The following is an 18,052-nucleotide window of genomic DNA, read 5'->3' as shown; positions in this document are numbered from 1 at the left end:
GGGCTTCATATAGCATACCATCTCTCTCTTGATCAGTTTCTGCTCTAGCTACTTAGGTGGCTGTTTTATTTTCCTGATTGCTAGCATACAAATATAAGATAACCTTTGGCTACTAAAAGTGTGGGCAGCAGCAGTCACATAGGGAGCTAGTTAAAAATACAGGATCTCTGGCAGCAAATCAGATGTATTGAATCTGCTATACTTCCTCTAAAGAAGAACCCCAGGTAATTTATATACATATTAAAAGTTAAGAAGTACTCTTTGAAGCAATCACCTCTAAACAATCTAGATCTATGATTACTCCTTTTTTGCCCCTTTGTACTCCTTCAAGCCCCACCCATGAGTGGAGAACATACAATGTATAAAGTAGGAGAGGGAGGGATTGGCTTTCAAGCCTGGTCAGCAGAGGACCTAGCCTAGGATGTCATTTCCCATGACCTGGGTCCCTTTCTGATAAGCCTAAAGCATGCAAACTGACTTAGGTGGTGATGATGGCATGCTGACTAAGGCCAGCTTGTCATTATCAATGCCTACCTCCTAGATAAGAGACCAGTGTGGGCCCAGCCACATCCAACACCAAGCACAAGGGCAACGAGGGCATATATTTGGGAGTAGCGGTAGTATACTTCTGCTTTCTACAGCCAAGAATGGATATTCCAAGCAAACATCACTATCTCTACACCATTTGTGATATCCAGGTGCATTGCCAGGAAACACTTTGCTCTGCTGATTAGGAATCTAATACTATCTCCTAAGAACTCTCCTACGTTCATCCATTCCACAAACATTGGCTGATGTTAACTGGTTTTCATCTTACCTCTCTGATGACTTATTTTCCTTATCTTTTGCTGGCCCCCTTTTCTCTATCTAACTTTGAAAGGTTTGAGTGTCCCAGTTAACCTCTTCTTTTCTTAATATACTTAGACTCCATTCTATGTCCATTACAATAGCTTCAATTACCATCTATGTGCAAAACACTCCCATTTGTATCTCTAGCCCTGCTCTTTCCTCCATGCTTTAAATATATATCTATTGCCCACTTGGCATATCACTTGGATGTCTCACAGACACTTCAATCTCAATATGTTCAACACTGAACTCACAATTTTCTATCACTAACCAGTTCTTTCTCTGTTCATGAGCCTAGTAAATAACTATGCTTCTATTTATGCCAATCTTACCTCATAACCAATTCATCAGCAAGGCTTATTGATTCTATTTTTTGTCTTTTGAATCCTTCCATGCCCCCCATGTGCATCACCACTAGCTTATTCAGGTTACTCCAATAGCCTCTCAATTGGTCTTTCCCTGTTTACTCTAATGTATGAAAACTACACCTTAAAAGATAGCGACAGGAAATCTCATTTCAGATTATCGCTAGAGACATCCAATGGCCTAGCTAAAAGTTAGCAAAAGCAGTTATCTAACTAAACTCTTAACTAATCTCTGCCTTCACCCTGGCCCTTCTATTATGAATACCACAACCACTGAGATTTTATATATCAAGCAATGCTATATACTATACTCAGGGTGATTTTTGCCCCTCTTCCCCACAAAATAAGTTCTAATCATGTCTCATCACATGTCAGTCTCCTGCTTATAATCCCACAAACTCTATTACCTTTATGATAAAATTAAAACTCCTTACTTTGACTTCAATGTATTATTCCAAGAACTGTCTTCTGCTTCACCATTAGCATCATTTTATTCCTCTCCACATTCCTATTCTTTATACTCCAGTTTCTTGAAAGTACCATATCCCTTGCTACCTCAGACTGGCACCTCTGTACATATTGTCCTCTCTTTTCCCAATTAATGCCTATCTGTCCTTTCGATCCTGGATTAATCACTTCCTATGAGACTTTATATCTTATATATCAAACTAAGTCAGATCTAGGCTATATGCTTTTTTATCAACTCCTGCTTCTCCTCTGTAACAGATATCATAATTGTATTCTGCTGTATCTGTCCCTGCAGTTAGATGTAGGTTGCATCTTGGCAAAGACTATGTTGGTTCATGTTCACTGCTTTAGGTGGAGCAATGTCATATGCAAGTAGTTTCTCAATAATAACTCTATCCAACTCTCAATAATAAATGTGTCTGAACAAAAATAAAGTACTGAGAGAATGAATAAGAAAAGTATGGCAGGAGCTGAGGATGCAGAAGAATCTGACAGGATGAGACTACTTTGATCTCTGTCATCCCACTGATCACCAAGCTTGATCTGACTGATGTGGCCCAATGTCCTTCTGCTCCCTGGCTCCTCCATGTGAGCCCCACCTAAAGCTTTACTGGATTCTGGCATGTGATATAAATACAAGTGCATGCAGCTAGGACCTGTTTATAAGTGCATGTAGTCTCAAAGATCAAAGGGATCAGAAGGACTGTCTCTTTTGTCCAATCTTCTCCTTAATGCAGAATTCCCTTTATACAACCCAGCACAAATGAATAATCTATCTACAATCTATAACTAACCATTTAAATTATATTAAATAGTTTTAAAACAACTATTACTCTAGATTAGACTTAAATTATGTTATTTGCAACTAGTTTAAATGGACCATTTTCTTGAAGGCCAGGTCATTGTCAGATCCATACATGTGGTCATTGAACAAGTACCTAAAAATGTAAGGCTCAGAATTTTTGACACATCCCATAAAATATATAAGCATGTTATTTTGAGAATTGTTTAGAAAAATAGAGTTTATTAAACCCTACCAAAATATTTTATGAATGGAATAAACAAAGCAATTTTTTCCAGGGGAAATATTTTCTATGACATTACAAAGCAGCATTTGTCAAAATAAAGTCTATTTGAAACCCAAGGGTTCAGTTTGTAAGAGGACCCCATGAAAAATGCTAGTACTAAATTAACTAACATTGTTATTTTAAAAATAAAACAATTTATGGTGCAAGAACTATCCTATCAGCACCATAGATTAGTTTACAGTCATTTCTTTAGTAAAGATTTTAGTATTTTTTCCATATAATTTTCAGTTATGGATGAAATCTCCTCTAAAAAAATGATTACTATTAATCCTTCTCTCATATAATCCTAAATGTATATTTTTCATGCTCCCCTGCTGAATCCCAAATTAAAGTACTCTAAAGGTGTATTTTATTGGCTCCAATACTGTGGATTTTTAAATTCACTATTTTTTGCCTCATGGCAAAATGCCTTTGCACTATAATTCAGCTTGTATTTTAAAAAACCAGAAATACAAAATTCAAATTCAAATTTTTACCTTTCCTCTTCAATAAAAATACAAAATTTAGATTTATCAGTAATATCTTTGATTTGACAATTCAGAACCTATCCATATGATTCAACATCTTTAACATCTCTTTTGAATCAATAGGCAAGCAACTGGTAAATCCACCAGGTCAGAGTGAAAAAGAAAAATAGAGTATTGCTAGCAATTTTTTAGTTTGGGTAGGGAAACAGAACAAATGCACATGAAATAAGTGAAAACGCTTTCAGAGAAACATTAACAAGTGCAAATTTCTATAATGCAGTCTTCACATAGAACAAAATCAATGTGCAGATGAAGGGTGCATTAAAATTAAGGTATAATTAGGATGATTAAAAAAACACTTTTTGAGCAAGCTTTTGAAAAAGTTAAAATATATGAATTGGCAGGTGAGAGCAGGGATTTCTAGTGAGAAGAGTAGGGCAAAGACATAGGAAGGAGCAAATGATGCATGGGTGAAGAAAATACTAATGGCCAGAGCAGAGGTTGGATGCAGCCTTTTCATTCATGTACTTCTTTAGTCTTATAATCCCATTTCTTTCAGTCCATCACCTATCACTTCTTTGCCTATTCTGCATAGTCCCTATGGTATATCACCTCAACCACTCTGTGACCAAAACTCTCAAGGCCTTAGATCCTGCCTTGTTCTACTACCCCCCCTACCCCCGCACCCCTGCCCCAGGCATGGTTAGTTTCAGAAATCAGAGGAAGAAGCTTTGTAGCCAGCCCTGTGCAGTCATTGCTAGGGAATTGAACAAACGTGACTGAATTTGAATTACCTTTCTAATGTGATTCACAATCCTACTTTCACTGTGCTTTGTTTTATGTCTTTTAATGATAATCTTAACGAATTTCATGTTAAACTATTACCTCTGTAAAACATTTTTTTTTTAATTACCAATGTTGGAAAACAAAACTTTCTCAGGTAGAGTAATAGTTCCCCTACACCCTAACCAACTCTCCCTGCAAGTTGTACTTCCAGTTATAGCCACAGATAAAGCCCTACAGTTGGATCGATTTATTTTTTTCAGTTCTTAAATCCAGGATATTGAAGAAGAATTCATACTTGCTCACGTTGCAGCTGTAAACCCATTATATCTGGTTTCATCTGGGCTTTCAGAGGCATTTGGCAAAAATTCTACATGTCTCTTATCTTTTTCAGTGTATTCTCCCTTGCTCCATTTACTCTTATATCTCCTATCCCAACGCCACTCTGTTGAGGACATCATTGATCAAATACCATGCAAAAAGATCAACCTGTTCACCTGATTGTTAAGGAATCTGTTCTCCATTGTGGACCTTCTGCTGAGCATTTGCTTGAGGCACAAACATTTCCAAGCTCTGGGACTATTTTAGGAGATCGACTCATAGATACAACCCATTTCATAATCTTGCTTTTTACCAGTCTTTTGACCTTAGTCCATGCAAATCCTAGATAATCCATACTATTAGTCACTGCCCAGGAATCAGTATATATCCTGACCTCAGGCCAGATCTGCTTCCATGAAAAGTGTCTAACATGTAAAAGCACAAGTTCTGCCTCCTGAAGCAATTTCTCTTCTCCGTTAGCCTAAAAGTCAGCAACCGTCTTCCATCTGGTATAGGCATATTGTGTGCAGCCATCCTTAAACCAGAATGCCTCACTACCCTCCACTACTTAAATCAGGATGTAAAATTGACTTTTATGTCCCCAGTCAATTGCCCATAGGAAAGTCTTCCTAGGATATGCATGTGAGTTGAAACAAGTGCTGCAGTTTGCAGAAGGCATAGGAAGGTAGGTTATGTTCAGTTATTAAATTACTGGGTACCACAAACTTAATGGCTGGGTTGGTTATATGGAACACAGTTTATTACTGGAAGCATAAGCCAAATGGAATCCTATGGCCAGTGTCCTCCAGAGTTAATATCAAGTCAGGAACTGTTCCATAAAAATGTTAGCTTCTGAAGAGGGCATGGCCTTTGTCCAAACTTGAGGAGTCTTCTCCATGTATCTCCTACGTGCCCTTAGCAAGTCTCTATTCAGTATCTGTCTGCGACAGAAAGTTCAAGCACCATCGCAGCTTCCAGGTCATAAGAATCGATTGACAGCTACTTGCTCTGAAACCATGGACTAGATGCTAAGCTTTCTTTTATTATGAATCTCAATTATAGATGGATAATTTGGATCACCTTGCTAATGACAGTAAGACATACTAATATGATACATTCAAAATTTATGATACCCATTTTGAAAGGAGTAACCTGCAATGTTAGACCGACAAACACCCAGGCCTTTTACTGCCATGTCAGAGGTCTTTATTTTTACAGACTTTCACAGACATACATATGGCTTACAGAAACATCTATGATCATTTTTACTGTCTGATCTTCATGTCCTATCATCATGATATTTTGTGGGTATTGGATCAAAATGATATATTACTTGTATCAAAGTGGTATCATGGTTAAGGTCCCAGCAAACTAGACGGTAGCATAAAGAGCTGACATATCACTGAGGTATGACGGTAAAGGTTTATTGGTGCTTCTGTCAAAAGCACCAAAGTCTTGGGTTTATTCCTAAGACATACTGAATTCAGTGTGGTAGCTCAAGCAGTTGTCTGTAGTTTTAAGTTTTTCTGGGTTTGCTAAAGCAAATGGGACCCAGTGTTGGTCTCCTTTGGTAAAATAATAGTCCAGAAAGTCCTTGGCACAATGCAGGGAAAGAATTTCAAGACTTTGAGAGATAAGAAAGTAGATTAAATGGACCATGTGTCTCCTCCCTGTATCCTGGCAGGGCCCTGAAGACGCCTCTCCCTTTCCAATAAAAATAGAGCAAAACGGGAAATACTCAAATATTTAAAAGTGCTTTGCAGACTCTTTTTTTTTCTCCCCTGGGCTTGGGATGTTTTTGGAAGGAGCTACAATAAAAACAGTATTCCTGGTCTCAGTGGGAATGTGAGAAGCCAGCTGAGGCCTGGCCCAGGTGATGGCTGTGAACAGTCTGAAGCAAAGTGGGTATTGTTTTAATAGCCAGATGCTACACTCAGGGATCAAGGAATGATTTCAGTAGCAGAAATCTCTGTCTGTGGTTAATTAATCATGGGGTCCCCAAGAATGAAATAGACAGAAAGCCAATTAAGGTGTGTCTTGATTTATTTAATAAAAGCTATTTTAGGTCAGGTGAACAGAGGCTCCTCTCTGGAGCCAATGTGCTAGAGAATTTTGGGTTCACTGATCCAGCATCATCCAGTGAAGGGGAACCTAATATCTATGAGGAAAAACCCTGCCCAGGCGTACTGTGAATCTTCGACTTTGTCTTTCCCAGTGAGGCTGGCAGTCATTAACCTGAATACTTGTGCGTTGAGAAATGGGAAACTCTGGATGTAACTCAATCTGATCATTGATTCCTGAGAACCTGTAACTCCACTGTAGACAGCTGGTTAGAGCTGGGGATCTTCATGGAATCCAGGTTTTAAATGGAGTTCCTACCTGAGTTTATTTCATGGTAGGCTGAGTGGGACTTCCAAAAGTAGCTTGGGTCAATTTCTCAGATTCTCAGGGAATTATTGGAATGAATATTTCAGGAAACTGGCAGAACCGCACACAGTTTCTTATTTACACCGCTATGGTAAGAGCTAGTATTTTAGGACGGGCCAAGGGGAAGCCCTTTGGCACTCTCCTTCCCTGCCAAAATAAGGAATGAATGGGAGCACTACAATACTGGCAGTTGCTTCCTGAATGGTGTAGATTTGTTGATGAATTTAACAGGCTGTTTTGGCTTTTGTCATCTCAAAGTCTTGGAGAATGGCAGTGGATTATTAGAAACAAAATCAGTTGAGACTCAAGTTTTGGCTGCTATTGCAGTTTTTTATTTTCCTCTTTACTAGAATAAATTGATGTATCTTTTAGCACTTATGGTGTAGTTATTGATCTTGTCAAAACATTTTTTTATCCATTTGGTTTATGGCATTACCAGGAAGAATTTACCTTCTTGTGAAATCTTTATGTAGGGATATGTTAATTTTCTCTTATTGTTCCTAGTCTTGGATGTTAGCATAATATCATTATCAAAACTTCACCAATCCAGAAATCATTCTTTCCCAGGACAGTTGCATATGCTTGCACAATTGGTTTGTTCAAATCAGTATGCAAAATGTCTTATTGCTCTTAAGTATTACGTTTCCTAAGTCTCTTTTTAAGTTGAATAGTCCTTTCCCATCCTGCTGTGTTTTTGTTTTTGCTTTTTTCCCCCCTTTTTTTTATGCCATTGAGTGGGTAAAGTTTGGCTCAGTTGTCCTATGATGTAGTTGACATTCTGCATTTGCCTGACTGTCCTCCTAATGTCATTTAACTTGTTCCTCTATCCCTGTTTTATCAGTAAACTAGAATTTACTTCAAAAACTTGATTAGATTTTTGTCAAACATTTTCAGTGCTGTACTTATTGCAACACATCAGTTGACACTTAATGTATGGTTGTCCACCTTTTAACTGAAGAGGTTTCAGGTGATAATAGCCTGATTCCACCATTATAAAATTGATAATTTTGCACTGCAAGAATATTTATTTTACCATAATTTTTCATATCATGGTTTAAGCACCTATTGATGCTCATTGCCTAAGTCAATTATTTCTTTAAGAGTTATAAAATGTTCATTTTTTGGAAGTCCATTTTGACACAAACAATTTGAGGTGACAGACATCTATAGCAGAAATATCACGTATTAGGTTAGTGCAAAAGTAATTGCCATTTAAAAGGTTAAAAACAATTGCAAAAAACCACAATTATTTTTGTACCAACCTAATAGTAGTTAGGTATGCAAGTCTGAAGGATGGGGAGACAAAGATACATTTAAAAGTCATTAGTATATGGCTAACATTTAATATCCATAGACTAGATGGGATCGCTAAGGGGAGAAGATAGATTGAGAAGAAGGTCCAGTAATGCGCAATGCGTCTCCACAGCTCTTAGAACTGGAGGAAGAGGAGGTGCCAAAAGAGGGTTGAGAGGGAAGATCTCTACCTCCTTATTATCACTTCTCATAACTCTTTCTTTAGCACCTTCTGTAGGTTATGGTAATCATCTCCTAATTGATCTTACTGCCTCTGCCATGCTCCAAATCTATCAGATCAGTTCCTAGATTAAAACCCTTGAATAGCTCTGCATTGCCATTAGGATAAAACCCAAATGTCCACTGTCACCATATGAGACTCTGTGATGTTTTTCTTTGCTACCTGCTCAGCCTCAGATCTTAACATTTCCTATCCCTTACCTCTAAGCACCTCATGGTAGTTTCCCTAAACATTTCAAGCCATTTCATGTTTCTGTACCTTTTATTCTGCTTCTTTGTGGGAGAATTTAGCTCACTTGGTGAATACCTAACCCAGATTTTAGGACTGAGCTAAAAGCAAGTCACTTATTAAACCTTTTCTGACCCTAGTAAGGTGGAATTTACCACCATTATTTTATTCTGCCCCCTGTGGAGTGTGTGTGTGTGTGTGTGTGTGTGTGTGTGTGTGTGTCTGTCTGTCTGTCTGCCAGTCTCAAAATGTGACCTTAATGCACTGCTCTACAAACTGAGCACAAATATCATCACTTATTTTCTTTCCAGTTAATTACCTAGAGTAGATCTTAAATGCCATGTTAGGAGAAAAAAGTACATTTCTTTCTTTGCTCCCTCCCTCAAATTTTCCAAGTTTCTAGAGGCTTACATAATCTAAAAAGGATAATCAGAAGGATATTCACCCTGTGATAGGCATTAGTGCTGAAAAAAAAAAAAAAAAAGTTCTGGTTCTCTTTTTAAGTGCATAGTGAGTATATACTTTTCTGTTCCCTTGAAGAAAGAAGTGGCCATGTTATTTGCTTTAGCCAATGAAATGTAAGCAGAAATGACATGTCTCCCTTCCCTGTAGAAGCCCTTAAGCCCTGTATTTGATTTTTCCTTCCTGCCCCTCTGCTGCAGTGGTTGTGGATGCATGTGTTGCAATGGAGCATTCATCAGCCTGGGTTCCTGTGTGATGAGCATTTGAACCTGTATCGGAATGTAGTATGAGCACGAAATAAACTTTCTTTGTATTTAGCTACTGAGATTTTGGAATTGGTCTGCACAGGACAACCAGCCAATGTTGGCTGACATACCCAGTAAGCAGAGAGAGTACAGAGTAAGATGATTTTAGTAAGCAAGGTTGGTAATCAAGCCTGGCTGCTGAAGAGTGTTACCTCACATCCCTGTAGAGCAGAGTTGTTTAGCCTTAGCATGTGTGACATTTTGGTCTGGAAAAAAATTTTGTTGAAGGAGGCTGTCCTATGTATCGTAGGATGCTTAGTAACATCTCTAACTACTAGATGCTAGTAGTACCTTCCCCCACCCCACATCCATTTGTGACAACCAAATGTCTCCAACCATTGACAAATATCTCCAGGGATCAACACTGCCCCCAATGGAAAACCACTGCTATAGGGGATGGATGCAAGTCTGATTTTGATGTAACTCTTTACGCAGGCTGCTATAGACTTTTGAGAGAGAAATGTCACTCTTTCAGAGCTGAATTCTTCCAGTGTTCCCTAGGCTCACAGTTTTTAAGTCTTGGCTCTTCCAAGGGCATGGGGCTCAAAACACCTTTCACTCCCATCCAATGGCAACTCCAGAAAACACACAATTTAAAGCTCATTCCGATGTCTGCTTCTTGTGATCCTGGATCTACTATTCTTGAATATTCATATCATCAGGGGTAGGGTTGCTGTCCCTTTTGATCCTGAAACTATATCTAATTTATACATATAGCACAGTAGATATACCAAGCCCTTTTTGGCTCAGATAACCTAATGGGACTCCAGTGAAGCCACATATTTCGCTTGGGAAAGGGGAAGTGACTTCAGTGCATCAGAGCAACTTGTCCTCTGTGGAAATCTCTTTCACTAGGAAAGAGAGAGAGAGAAAAAAAAAAAACTTTACAAGTTTAATTCCTGGTGGGATATCCTAATTATAATAATTACTATTAGCATTATTATTAATAATTACCTACATCTGTTGAGAACTATGTGCTATAAGACATGTTACATATATCTCATTAATCCTGTCACAATTCTAAAAGTAAATATTTTTGTTACTCCATATTTTATAGTTAAGGAAACAGGGACATAGAGGAGTTATATAAATTGCCCAAAGTTATGCACTAGTAACTTTCAGAGTCCAGACTTAAATCCATTCTGTTTGACTACTAAGGCTTCCTAGCACCTTCACTACTTTCATAAAAATATAATCAAGTGAGAGTTCCACTGGAAAAGTGAAAGGAGGACCTATTGGAGACCATTCTCCAGTGAAACAATCACAACTGGTAAGAATTATACAAAAAATAAAAAAAATATCTAGCATCACTGGGAAACACAGACGAAAAGAAGATATACAAACGGCCAATAAGCACTTGAAAAAAATGCTCAATATCATTAGTCATGGGGAAAGAAACAATGAGATACCACTTCATACCCACTAACATGACTATAATCAAATTGGTATATATTAACAAGTGTTGGAGAGAATGTGGAGAAATTGGAACTGGTATGCACTGGTGGTGAGAATGTAAAATGGTATAGAATTTGGAAAACAGGCTAGAAGTTCTCTAAAAGGTTAAAGATCTCTAGAATTACCACATGACTCAGAAATTCCAGTTGGCATATACCCAAGAGAAATAGAAACATGTATCTACATAGAATTTTACACATAAATGTTCATAGCACCATTATTGTTAATAGCTAAAAAGTGGAAATGACTTAAGTGTCCATCGACTAATTCATGGTTGAGTAAATAAACAACTGTGGTATATCCATGCAATGGAATAATATTCCACTGTGATTGAAATACTGATAGATGCTACAACAAAAGACAAACCTTGAAAATCTCAGGTTAAGTGAAAGAATCCAGTCAAAAAAGGCCACATATTGTGTGATTATATTCATTCAAAATGTCCAGAATAGGCAAATATATAGAGACAGAAAGTAGACTAGTAGACTACGTAGAACTGAGATTGGGAGTAGGGTAAATGAGTAACTGCTAAGGAGTGATGGAATTGCACAATGTTAAAGGGGTGAGTTATACATGAGTTATATCTCAATAAAGCTGTTATATAATCAAGTGTTACAGTGTCTTCCTGTACTAGACAGTAAATCCTTGAGTGTAGGAGCCATGTCTCACTCATCTCTCAACTTCTTGATTTATCATAGAAGTTTAGTAGAGAGGTAAAGAGTGTGGATTTTGGAATTAGATTTACCTGAATTTGAGTCCCGGTATTATGACATACTAGGTTTGTGGCCTTAGGAAAATCATTTCACTCCCTAAGCCTGTTTCCTCACATGTATAATGGAAATAATAGAATTAACATCATAGAGTTGTCACAGGGATTCAGTGAGATAATGCATGAAAACACTTGCTATAGGACCTGGCATATAGGGAGTTCTCAAGAAATATATCTTGTTTATACTAGTAGCTGCACAATCAACATGTTGGAAGGACAAAAGGAAAGAAAGCAATATAATGTATGTGTGGTCAATAGGGTTTGGGTATAAGATCTTGAAAAAAGTCTAAATATGGTTATGGTGTTGAATTTCATACTGCCAGGATGACTAGGAAGTTACCACATATTCTTGAGTTGGGGGATATACAAACTTCTGTGATGGAATTTTATAGCAACTGTGAAGAAGAATCTTTTAGAGAAGTGGTATTATAGGCAATGAAGCAAACTGTAGAAGAAAACATGAATAACTTTCGTCTGGAAGGAAGAAGTCACTTCTCTTCAAACATAGCTATAAAATGTGGATAGTAATCCTTGTCCTAGCTACCCAATTGGAGTATCAAATAACTGGAAAAGCTCAATCAACATAACAAATACGAAAAATATGCAAATGAAAGTAATCTCCTGTATTAAATTGGTAGTCCTAGACAATAGTAATAGCTATCCTGCACATATACTTAGTCAAATGTTAATTGATAATTAGGATTGGGTTCCCCACAAAATGGACCCTGAGAGCGAAAGATTATTAGGAGGAAGTTTGAGAGTTTTCAGGGGGATCAACACCTGTAGAGGAATGGAAGGAAGCAGGATTGGACGGAGGGAGAAGTGGGATTGTGATTCAGATACAACAAGGCTTTTGTGATTACACAAGGAGCTCTGAAGATGAGATGGCCCTTCAGAGTCCCTGTCATTATGGGGAGAGAGAGAGAGGCATTTATATCCATGTATTAATAATCATTAGGTAAGAATTGCCCTGGAAACAGGTCATGACATTAGCTCCCTTGTCCACAGAGAGCAGGTCACAGGAAGGGCTGACAGCTGAGAGCTCTCAATGGCCAACCTTCTCAGCAGGTGAAGTGATGTCAGTCAGTCCTGCAGGGAAATTTGGGCAGCAAGGCCCATCATCCCTGACAATGATATTGTGGAGGGTTGGAAGTCAATGGGTGAATTTTACCAAAAGATTTCCAATTCGGATAAATCAGGCCAACTGTGTTGTTTTTACCTTTGCTATTTGAGGGAAAAAAAAAACACCCACGCTTTACTTTTTGACTTAATGACTAAGATAATTTCAGGTATGTCCATAACTGACAATTTTCTGATAGAAATCAGGATTATTGAAAAGATACGTTATATAGTCAAAATATCAAAAGGTATAATCATTAGGTCATTTTAGTTGCTAAAAACAGAATTTCCTTTCATGAGGTAAGTTCATTAAAAAGGTTTGGGACAGAGGACTTACTGATTAATCAGATCTATCTATCTATCTATCTATCTATCTATCTATCTATCTATCAATCTATCTATCTAATCACCATTGAGTTACTTTGATGGTAAAGTTTTGCATACATCTGCAAAGTAATCTCCTTTAAAATCATTAGAAGGCAAAACAATGAAGTTTCAAAATATTTTGATAATGAGCCAAACACATTTGAGGCACACAGAAAATTGTTTGATTGTATATGATGAGAAAAAGTAACTTATTTTATATATATTTTTAAGATTTTATTGGGGAAGGGGAATAGGACTTTCCTGGGGACCAGGTGTACTTCCAGGACTTTTTTCCAAGTCAAGTTGTTGTCCTTTCAATCTTAGTTGTGGAGGGTGCCGTTCAGCTTCAAGTTGTTGTCCTTTCAGTCTTAATTGTGGAGGGCGCAGCTCAGCTCCAGGTCCAGTTGCTGTTGCTAGTTGCAGGGGGCACAGCCCACAATCCCTTGCGGGATTCGAGGAATTGAACTGGCAACCTTGTGGTTGAGAGGATGCACTCCAACCAACTGAGCCATTCGGGAGGCAGCTCAGCTCAAGGTGCCATGTTCAATCTTAGTTGCAGGGGTTGCTGCCTACCATCCCCTCGCGGGACTCGAGGAATTGAACTGGCAACCTTATGGTTGAGAGCCCACTGGCCCATGTGGGAATTGAACTGGCAGCCTTCGGAGTTAGGAGCACGGAGCTCTAACCACCTGAGCCACCCAGCCGGCCAAGTAATTTATTTTTGACACAAAAGTCTTTTTCCAGGTTTCTTAAACAGTGAAAGTCCGCTCCCATTTTGATCCATTGGACTCATGCATGTGAGACTGATATTTGAACAATTTAAGAAGTTAGTTTAAAATACATTTTTCCCCAAAGCCTAAAAACTTTTAAATCTTGAAAAGTTTTTATTTTTGTTTTTTAATGACTTTTTTTCTGAGATTTTTAAATGTTCAGAATTATTGACTTTATAAATTTAAAAAATGGGTAAGAGGAAACATATGTATAGTCACATGTTACCGAATTTTAGTATGAATTGGTTACTAGTCTATAGTACTAGGTATTCTAAAGGTATTCAATTTTATTACTCCTCAGTAAAAAGAGGCTAATGAAGTGTTTTCAAACAGAAGTTCAGCAGAAAGAAACAAAAAAACCCTGATAAATAGATAAAATGATTTATAATTGTTTTTCCCAGGGTAGTTGTTTTGAATTAATTGAATGTGTTTGACTGTGGATTCTTAATCTGCACAATATCACCTGGGTTTTATCAAGAAATAAGTTGAAGAAAAATAGCACCTCAAAACCATGGTCTTTCAACATTTTCACTTACACCCCCCCGTATTAAAATCTTTAACTGCATGTATTTCTGTTGACATCTAAACTTTTGCATTATAAATTTAAATAGTTCCAAAGGATATAATTTTGGCATATTGCAAATATTTGACTTTTTATACAAAATCTGTTCCTTCACTCTTTTAAATGTTCAAAAGGAATCTAAATACCACAGCAATTTGATACCTACTGTATTAGTGAGAGTAATGCATGCCACATGCTAGTGTAACAAATGAACTCCACAATTTCAGTGCCTTAATATAAAATATAAAAGTTTATTTCTCCCTCATATCAAGTCAATTGGAAGACATTTCAGACACAGCTCCTTTCACTTTGTGCCTCCATAATTCCTAAGAGCTTCAGAATCCTTTGATTCAAGCCAGTGGACAGGAAAAAGAATGTTGAATCATGCATGGAAGGTTTTTATGAGCCACCCACATTCCATTGGCTATAACTCAGTAGCTATAACTCAGCCACATCAAATTGCAAGGGAGGCTGGAAATGTAGTTGAAGTATGGGTCCAGGAGAAAGAAGAAATGGGTTTGGTGAGCTCATAAAAGTCTCCACTCTTCTGATCACTAAACATCCTTCCCACACATTAAATATTCTCACCCTTTCCCAAAATGGACAACCCGATGTTTCATCTGTCATTTAATTCATCTCAGATTTCAGGATCTCTCAGCGGTAAACATCCTCTCTATTAGAATCTGTATTTAGAGTCCTCTGGTCACTGCCACCACCCCTGCCCACCACACACACACACACACTCACTCACACACAATGATACTATGGTGGAGCAGGGACAAGACAACTACAGTAAGCTCACCCATTTGAAAAAGGGAAGAGTAGAAGTCACAGAGCAGTTACTATGTTCATAGGGGTCAGCAAACCTGGCAAGGTAAGGACTGTAAGGAACCCCTGCCCAGGCAGCAGAAAGTTTCTTGATTTGCTTTTCATTCTGCTCAATGTATAATTGTATCTGTTTCTCCATAGACCTGTTAACATTGACTTTATACAAGATTTTGAAGAATAAAAAGTGTTACTAATTTTCGATAAAGATACTTGTTATTTTGAAATGACTATATTATATGTAAAAATCATTTATGAATTTTAGAGTGAATTTTGTTTTTGTTAATTTAGTTATTTCTCAAAAATGTCTAAAATCAGCTATTTTCACATTACAGATATTCCATGTTATTTTGCTTGCTCTGTTTTGTCTATAGACAGAAACAAGCACATTAAATAGAAACCATATTACCATTTTAGCAAGTCTCATCCCTATCAACAAAGGATTCTTTAAAGGAATGGCATAAACCAAAACCGTATCTTATTTATTTTCCATAGCTGAAGGACATCTTAGGATAGAAAATATACTTGTAATTTCATGGATTCCTTATTCAATCTGTAGCATATTTCATTACTATATAGATCACACATCAATTTTCAAAATGTAAAATTGGTTCTTTATTTCTTCTTATAACATTACCTACTCAACTGATTTCTTGATCCTTAATAGCTTTATAGATGATGTTCACTTCAGTTAGTCAACAAAATATAAATTATTTTTAGTACTTGTGGGGACAGAGCCAGGAGAGCAGTTTCCAGGCTCTCAGCCTCATGTGGAAAGGTGCTGGCTCGGGTAGTAGATGGCCATCAGCTGTGACTAGTTGGCCATCAGCTGTAACCAGTTAGCCATTAGCCACTAATATAATTGCTGAGGCTATGCTAGGGAGTTGGTTGGTTGGCAGAGAAGCAAACAGCGATTGTGGATCGTGTGGTTCCTGCTTCCAGTGTCTCCAAACCATCCACCAGTGAGAATATAGTGGTACGACTCCCCTATCTATGGCTGCGTTGGTGTTCCTTTTGGCCTCACCATATCCTGCATGTGCGGCAAGTGGGAGCTGAGACCCTGCATGACAGTACTTGTCATGCAGGGTGGCCTGCGGGGTCTTTGCTCCCACTCACCACATAAGAACGCAGGATGTGGCTAGCCAAAAAGGAACACCCATGGAGCCATAGGTAGGGGAGTCATACCACTACAGTCTCACTGGAGGCTGGATTCACACGATGTGTGACCTGCTGTACACTTTTCTGCCAACCGACCGACTCTCCTCGATTCCCCTCGACCCCCCTCCCTAACGCAGCCGTGGCAGTTATATTAGTGGCCAATGGCTCAATGGTTACAGCTGACGGCCAACTTGCCATAGCTGATGGCCATCTACTACCCGAGCCGGCTCCCCTCCACGTAAGGCTGAGAGCCTGGAAACTGCTCTCTGGGGCTCTGTCCCCACAGTGCTCCTTTGAAAAATCATCTTGAAAAAACAGAAAATATAGGAAAACGTACTGTCATATCTTTGGAAGTAAACATATTTACAATGGCTTTAGTCTGAAATTTTCTCATGTAAAACATGCATTTCATTAATAATGTTTTGCCAAAAATTTCAAATCTTTTTGTTGTTTGGAAGGGGAAATTTCATAGTGTTACAGAAATGGAAAGTGGCTCTGTCGTGCAGGGTGTCACGCGGGATGGCATGCGGGGCCTCTGGTCCCGCTCCCTGCATAAGAACGTAGTACACGGTTGTCGTGCAAGGAGGCCTGCTTGCCGCGCCATTTTTCAGGCGGGGCGGCCTGAGCGGTCTCTGCTCCCGCTCCCCACACAAGAACACAGGATATGGTAAGGCCAAAAAGGAACACCCACGGAGCCATAGGTAGGGGACTCATACCACTATGGTCTCACTGGAGGCTGGGCCCACCGGACGCGCGACCTACCGTCAGCCTTTCCGCCAACCGACCGACGACTCTCCTCCACTCTCTCGACTCTGTTCCTCTCCTCTCTTCCGCTTTCCTCGGCTCTCCTCTTCCGCTTTCCTCGGCTCTGCTCGGCTCCTCGGCAATCCTCGTCAGTCCTCAGCTCTCCTCCGTAGCCGCAGCAGCTACACCAGTGGCCAATCGGCCAACCTGCCACAGCCGACAGCCAATCAGCCACAGCCGAGCCAGCACCCTTCCACGTGAGGCCGAGAGCCTGCAAACCACCTCCGGGGGCTCTGTCCCCACATGGTGAGGCTAAAAAGGAACACCCATGGAGCCATAGATAGTGGAGTCATACCACTATATTCTCACTAGCGGCTGGGTTGGAGACACAAGAGGCAGGAGCCACAGAATCCACAATCCGCCATCCACTTGTCTCTGCCAAACAATCTCACTTGCTAGCAATCCGCTTCTCTGCAATCTACAATCCACACTCTGCCGCTTGCTAGCTCAGCCACCATCTTCTTGCTAGCCCCCATTTGCTGCTAGCGTAGCCAGGGCAGTTATATTATTGGCCAATGGCTCACTAACCAGTGCTGATGGCCATCCAATCACAGTTGATGGCCATTTACTACCCGAGTAAGCACCTTTCCATTTGAGGCCGAGAGCCTGGAAACTGCACTCCTGGCTCTGTCCCCACAGGCTCATTTCACCCTTTCCTTTATTCTTACTAGCAGAATTCTAGACAATGTATTTAGCTGAACAACTGCATTTTCCAGACCTTTTGCATATGGGGATGGGCAGTGTGACATAATACTCGTTCAAAAGGGAAAGCCTCTGGGAAAGCTATCATTGCCCTTCCATCTAGTCATGGCCAGAGCTCCAGCAGCAATCTTGGGACCGTGAGGGAAAAAGGCCAAGAAAATTTCAGTTCATAGGAGACCCCAATTGGGATTGATCTTTCAGGTTTCTATTTATTTTTTTAATGTT

Source organism: Rhinolophus sinicus, linkage group LG05, assembly GCF_036562045.2.
Source record: "Rhinolophus sinicus isolate RSC01 linkage group LG05, ASM3656204v1, whole genome shotgun sequence".
In the NCBI taxonomy this organism is placed as follows: domain Eukaryota; kingdom Metazoa; phylum Chordata; class Mammalia; order Chiroptera; family Rhinolophidae; genus Rhinolophus; species Rhinolophus sinicus.
This window is presented reverse-complemented; position numbering follows the sequence as displayed.